Genomic DNA, 6,811 nt, shown 5'->3' with positions numbered 1-6,811 from the left:
TTTATGGCACGCACATTGGTCGACACTTCCCAATAATAAACTGCGGGACGTGAAAGCTCTTCCCTGTGCTTGGACCTCTTCCTCCCGAACTCGTTGTCGGGAGGAGGTAATTTTAACTAGACTCCGGATAGGGCACTGTCTTTTTAGCCATCGAAATCTTTTAAGTGGCGATCCGCCCCCCATCTGTCCCCACTGCTCTCAGCTGTGGACGGTAAGACACCTTTTACTCGAGTGCCCCTATTTTACTCGGTTACGCGCCCGTCTACAGCTGTCGCCTGATATATCTTCCATTTTAGCAGATGACACGCGCTCAGTCGATCGCGTTCTCGAGTTTATTAGTGCCAGTGAGATGACGTCAGTCATTTGAAGCTCTTTTTGGGGACAAACAATCCCCCTTCTATAGTGGTTTTTTAAGTTTTCCTTCTGTTTTAGTTTCCCACTTTATTGAGTTTCGCTCCCATTGCTGATGGTTTCCAGTTTCGTTTTTTTTTACCTTTTCCTAAGTCACAGACCGGGCGCTAATGACCGTAGCAGTTTTGCGCCCTAAAAAAAAAGTCATTGTACGTAATTGCTGGCAACGGTGATCACGTGAATGTAAGGTCCGAAGAAGACCGGACTGCGGACGGCCACGTGGCACTACAGAGAAGGAAGTCCATCGTGTTCGGCGTACGGCTCTGGCGCATCGTATGCATCTGCAGCAGCATTTTGGGAGTATTTGGCTCCTCAGTGATGCAACGAACGGTTACAAATCGATAACGTGTAGGGTGCATTCCAGTGACCACAAACCACAGCCATACAGTGGTGTCAAGCGAGAGCTCAGTGGAGGGCTGGGTGGGGGTCTGGTGGAGGCTGGACCTGCTCGCTGCCAGTGATGGCCGACTGTTGGTTGGGAGGGGCTACAGCGAACCTGTCTGCGTGCTACACACACTCGAGCGCGATTCCGTAGGAGCACTTCTGTGGTTATCCCACGCAAACTGACTGCAAAACTGTCCTCAGTCTGGTGATTCGACCCGGTGCAATGCCATGCGTGGACAGCATTCCAGGAGATGTTTTCTAACACGATAACGCTCGCCCACGTACCGCTATTGTAACCCAACATCCTCTACCGAGTGTCGACACGGTGCCTCAGCATGCTCGGTCACCAGATCTCTCTCCAGTCGAGCGCAGAGGGGCTTCGATCCTTCACAATATACCGGGAGACCAAAAAGTCAGTATAAATATGACAACTGAATAAATCACGGAATGATGTAGATAGAGAGGTACAAATTGACACACATCCTTCGAATTACATGGGGTTTTATTAGAACCAAAAAATACAAACGTTCAAAAAATGTCCGACAGATGGCGCTTCATCTGATCAGAATAGCAATAGTTAGCATAACAAAGTAAGACGAAACAAAGATGATGTTCTTTACAGGAAATGCTCAATATGTCCACCATCATTCCTCAACAATAGCTATAGTCGAGGAATAATGTTGTGAACAGCACTGTAAAGCATGACCGGAGTTATGGTGAGGCATTGGCGTCGGATGTTGTCTTTCGGCATCCCTAGAGATATCGGTCGATCACGATACACTTGCGACTTCAGGTAACCCCAAAGCCAATAATCGCACGGACTGAGGTCTGGGTACCTGGGAGACCAAGCATGACGAAAGTGGCGGCTGAGCACCCGATCGTCACCAAACGACGCACACAAGAGATCTTTCACGCGTCTAGCAATACTTTTTTTTCTAATAAAACCCCATGTCATTCCAAGCATGTGTGTCAATTTTTACCTCTTTATCTACATTATTCCGTGGTTTATTAAGTTTTCAAATTTATACTGACTTTTTGATCACCTGGTATATAAATGACCTAGTAGATAGTGTCGGAAGTTCCATGCGGTTTTCCGTGGATGATGCTGCAATATACAGAGAAGTTGCAGCATTAGAAAATTGCAGCGAAATGCAGCAAGATCTGCAGCGGATAGGCACTTGGTGCAGGGATTGGCAACTGACCCTTAACATAGACAAAAGTAATGTATTGCGAATACATAGAAAGAAGGTACCTTTACTGTATGATTATATGATAGTGGAACAAACACTCGTAACAGTTACTTCTGTAAAATATCTGGGAGTATGCGTGCAGAACGATTTGAAGTGGAATGACCATATAAAATTAATTGTTGGTAAGGCGGGTGCCAGGTTGAGATTCATTGGGAGTGTCCTTAGAAAATGTAGTCCATCAACAAGGGAGATGGCTTACAAGACACTCGTTCGACCTATACTTGAGTATTGCTCATCAGTGTGGGATCCATACCAGGTCGGGTTGACAGAGGAGATAGAGAAGATCCAAAGAAGAGGGGCGCGTTTCGTCACAGGGTTATTTGGTAAGCGTGATAGCGTTACAGAGACGTTTAGCAAACTCGAGTGGCAGACTCTGCAAGACAGGCGCTCTGCATCGCGGTGTAGCTTGCTGTCCAGGTTTCGAGACGGGAGTTTCTGGATGAAGTATCGAATATATTGCTTCCCCCTACATATACTCCCCGAGGACATCACGAATGTAAAATTAGAGAGATTCGAGCGCACACGAAGGCTTTCTGGCAATCGTTCTTCCCGCGAACGATACACAACTGCCCTCCGCCACACACCGTTGGGTGGCTTGCGGAGTATAAATGTAGGTGTAGATGTCGATAATTCCAGCGTCATCCACAGCCAGCTTTAACCGACACTGTATTGACCGACCAAGTACAGCAGGCGTGGAACTCCATCCCACAAACTGACATCTGGCATCTATTTAACAGAATGCACATGCGTTTGCATGATTGCATTCAACATTCTGAGAGCTACATCACTTATTATTGTTCCAGCATTTTTCACTTGCAATGGCTTATCTTGCGCTTACATTAACCTGTGATCTTGCAAAGTTAATGACTGAAATATGTTACCTAAACATTAGTATTCACAAAATTTCATTACTCTACATTAACATTTTTGGTGTTGCGATTTCGGGCCCAAGAAATTGAAATCATTTGTTTAGCCCCATCTTATCCTATCACCCCTCAAAGCATGTAAACAGTTCAGCTGGAACATTATGACAACCGACAAAGTGTCAATAAAAACCCGTCCAGGTGATAACAGCTTTACAAGGCGAGGAATGACTGCGTGTAGTATCAGTGAGCACTCTGTCCGTGTGTAGAGAAGGGAAGGCAGACGACCAGTTTGAGTCTGACAGAGAGCACAGTGTGATGGCCCAGAGGCTCGGCACGAGCATTTCGGAAACTGCACGACCTGCCGGGTGTTCGAGGAATGCCGTGGTGAGTGTTTTCAATAGGTGGCAAAACCGAGGTGAAACCACGTCCAGACGTTGTGGTGTTGGGCCGCCACCCTTCGTTACACATATCGGATGTCGTAGGGTGGTCAGACTGGTGCGACAGGACAGGCGGCGAAATGTGGCGGAAATAATATCAGACTTTAATGCTGGGCAGAGTACACTGTGCACCGAACGCTCCTAACGATGGGCCTCCGCAGTCGACGGCGTGCGCATGTGCCAGGGTCAACAGCGCGACATCGGCAGCTACGACTGAAATGGGCGCGTGACTACAGGCATTGGACTGCTGTGGCCTTCTCCACCAGACATCACGGCGCCTAGAGTATCAGCAACCAATCTGACAGCCTGCAGCCGCGGGTTGCCCGCTTCGCAGGCGCACCGAAGCACTACACAACCGACAGGTACTATTGATGAACGGCCACATCAACAACAACAACAACACAGCAAAGACACCAGCGGCCACCAGGGGCCACTACCACATAAACATAAGGAAGAGGTCGCTGCAGATCCCGGAACTCTTTTCACACGTCAAACTACGTGATGGAAAATAGTTCCGAGGTACTCATCTGCCGAAGGGCTATAAAGGCCGGCGCTCGGCCGCACATCGGCAGTTCATCGACCGCCAGCAAACGTGGATAGCTGCCGCCCCAGCAGCCCGGCTTGAATCTTCTCGCTGATCTCTGGATTAGGCTCGGTATATCGGAGAAGTCTCTGGTGGAGACTAGTAGGAAATTATTTCAGTTGTTTTCTATATTATTCTTGTATGTAGTTGTATTTCGAAGACGGATCACTGTTTTGTGTTGGTGTTATACTTGGAGAATTTGTTTTGGTTAATTGAACAGTCCAATAAATTGTTTTCGGACTTTGATCGTTAGTTTCTTCTGCTTACGCAGACTTCACCATGTTCTAATGTGTCGTCTGCAGGACGGAGACAGGCTGGCTGCGGCTCCATTTGCTCTGGGGAACATTCACATGTGGGCACTCAGGGTCCAGTGGAGCTCTTGCAAGGCACTGTGACGGCCAAGGAGTATCGAACAGTGATTGCAGACCGCGCGCATCCCTTCATGATGCCCATGTTTCCAGACGGAAGTGGCATTTTTCAACAAGAGGCCAGGAGTGTGATGGAGTGCTTCGAGGAACACAGTGGCGAATTCCAATTCGTGTGCTGGCCCTAACTTGCCAGGTCTGAACCCAATCGCACACATCTGGGATGTGACTGAAAGTACAAAGGAGCAGACGCGTTTTGTGCAAACATGTCCTAGTGTACTGGAGCCATAGTAGCATCGTCAAATGTTAAACACAAAATATATGTAAATAACAGCACATGCAAGAATCACCTTGTCAGCAGCACTACTGTTTCACACAAACTGCCGCACAGTAGCCACAAAATGTTTGTCAGGCAAGTTCACCAACTGTTTATATACACTACTGGCCATTAAAATTGCTACACCACGAAGATGACGTGCTACAGACGCGAAATTTAACCGACAGGAAGAAGATGCTGTGATATGCAAGTGATTAGCTTTTCAGAGCATTCACACAAGGTTGGTGCCGGTGGCGACACCTACAACGTGCTGACATGAGGAAAGTTTCCAACCGATTTCTCATACACAAACAGCAGTTGACCGGCATTGCCTGGTTTAAATGGCTCTGAGCACTATGGGACAAATTCTGAGGTCATCAGTCCCCTAGAACTTAGTTAGGTTTAAGTAGTTGTAACCTACGGAAATCACACACATCCATGCCCGAGGTAGGATTCGAACCTGCGACCATAGCAGTCTCGCGGATCCAGATTGTTGCCCCTAGAACCGCACGGCCACACCGGCCGGCGTTGCCTGGTGAAACTTTGTTGAGATGCCTCGTGCAAGCAGAAGAAATGCGTACCATCACGTTTCCGACTTTGATAAAGGTCGGATTGTAGCCTCTCGCGATTGCGGTTTATCGTATAGCGATATTGCTGCTCGCGTTGGTCGAGATCCAATGAGTGTTAGCAGAATATGGAATCGGTGGGTTCAGGAGGGTAATACGGAACGCCGTGCTGGATCCCAACGGCCTCGTATCATTAGCAGTCGAGATGACAGGCATCTTACCCGCATGACTGTAACGGATCGTGCAGCCACGTCTCGATCCCGGAGTCAACAGATGGGAACGTTTTCGAGACAACAAACATCTGCACGAACAGTTCGACGACGTTTGCAGCAGCATGGGCTATCAGCTCGGAGACCCTGGCTGCCGTAACCCTTGACGCTGCATCACAGACAGCAGCGCCTGCGATGGTGTACTCAACGATGAACCTGGGTGCACGAATGGCAAAACGTCATTTCTTCGGATGAATCCAGTTTCTGTTTTCAGCATCATGATGGTCGCATCCGTGTTTGGCGACATTGCGGTGAACCCACATTGCAAGTGTGTATTCGTTATCGCCATACTGGCGTATCACCCGGCGTGAAGGTATGGGGCGCCATTGGTTACACGTCTCGGTCACCTCTTGTTCGCATTGACGGCACTTTCAACAGTGGACGTTACATTTCAGATGTGTTACAACCCGTGACCCTACCCTTCATTCGATCCCTACGAAACCCTACATTTCAGCAGGATAATGCACGACCGTATGTTGCAGGTTCTGTACGGGCCTTTCTGGATACAGAAAATGTTCGACTGCTGGCCTGGTCAGCACATTCTCTAGACCTTTCACGAGTGAAGACGTCTGGTCAATGGTGGCCGGGCAAATGGCTCGTCACAATACGCCAGTCACTACTCTTGATGACCTGTGGTATCATGTTGAAGCTGCATGGGCAGCTGTACCTGTAAACGTCATCCAAGCTCTGTTTGACTCATTGCCCAGGCGTATCAAGGCCGCTATAACGGCCAGAGGTGGTTGTTCTGGGTACTGATCTCTCAGGATCTATGCAACCAAATTGCGTGAAAATGTAATCACATGCCAGTTCTAGTATAATATATTTGTCCAATAAATACCTGTTTATCATCTGTATTTCTTCTTGCAATGGCGTGCCGCAGGGTAGGAGGGCCCCCCTCTGGTGGTCACGTTCCTCTAACCAATTCTCGCCTATGCGGCGTTCTGGCGTCAGTGTTCACAGAGGGCGCTAATTATGTGCGGCAGCCTGTTTTCTTTGATTGAGGCTTCTTTAGCTATTTGTTTTATAATTTTTATATTATTCTGTGCACTCGGAAAGTTATTTATTGTTTATGTCATATCTATAATATTGGCAGTTCTGTCTCTTAACTCATCCCCTTTTTAACAATCTAACGTTTTTCCTGTTTTACTTCATCGCTTTTTATTACTGTAATGCCTCTTACACCTTATAAGCCCATTACAGACTTAACTGATTGTATCCCCTTTATTTTAAGTTGTACAATTAATCACTGAAGAATATGTGTATGCCTACAGCAGCGACGTATGGTGAACTTGCCACGCAAACATCTCGTGCCATTTCGATTTGAACACCAGTGCAGCCGACAATATGACTCTTGCATACGCCGT

This window comes from Schistocerca serialis, chromosome 4 (genome assembly GCF_023864345.2).
Source record: "Schistocerca serialis cubense isolate TAMUIC-IGC-003099 chromosome 4, iqSchSeri2.2, whole genome shotgun sequence".
NCBI lineage: Eukaryota > Metazoa > Arthropoda > Insecta > Orthoptera > Acrididae > Schistocerca > Schistocerca serialis.
This window is presented reverse-complemented; position numbering follows the sequence as displayed.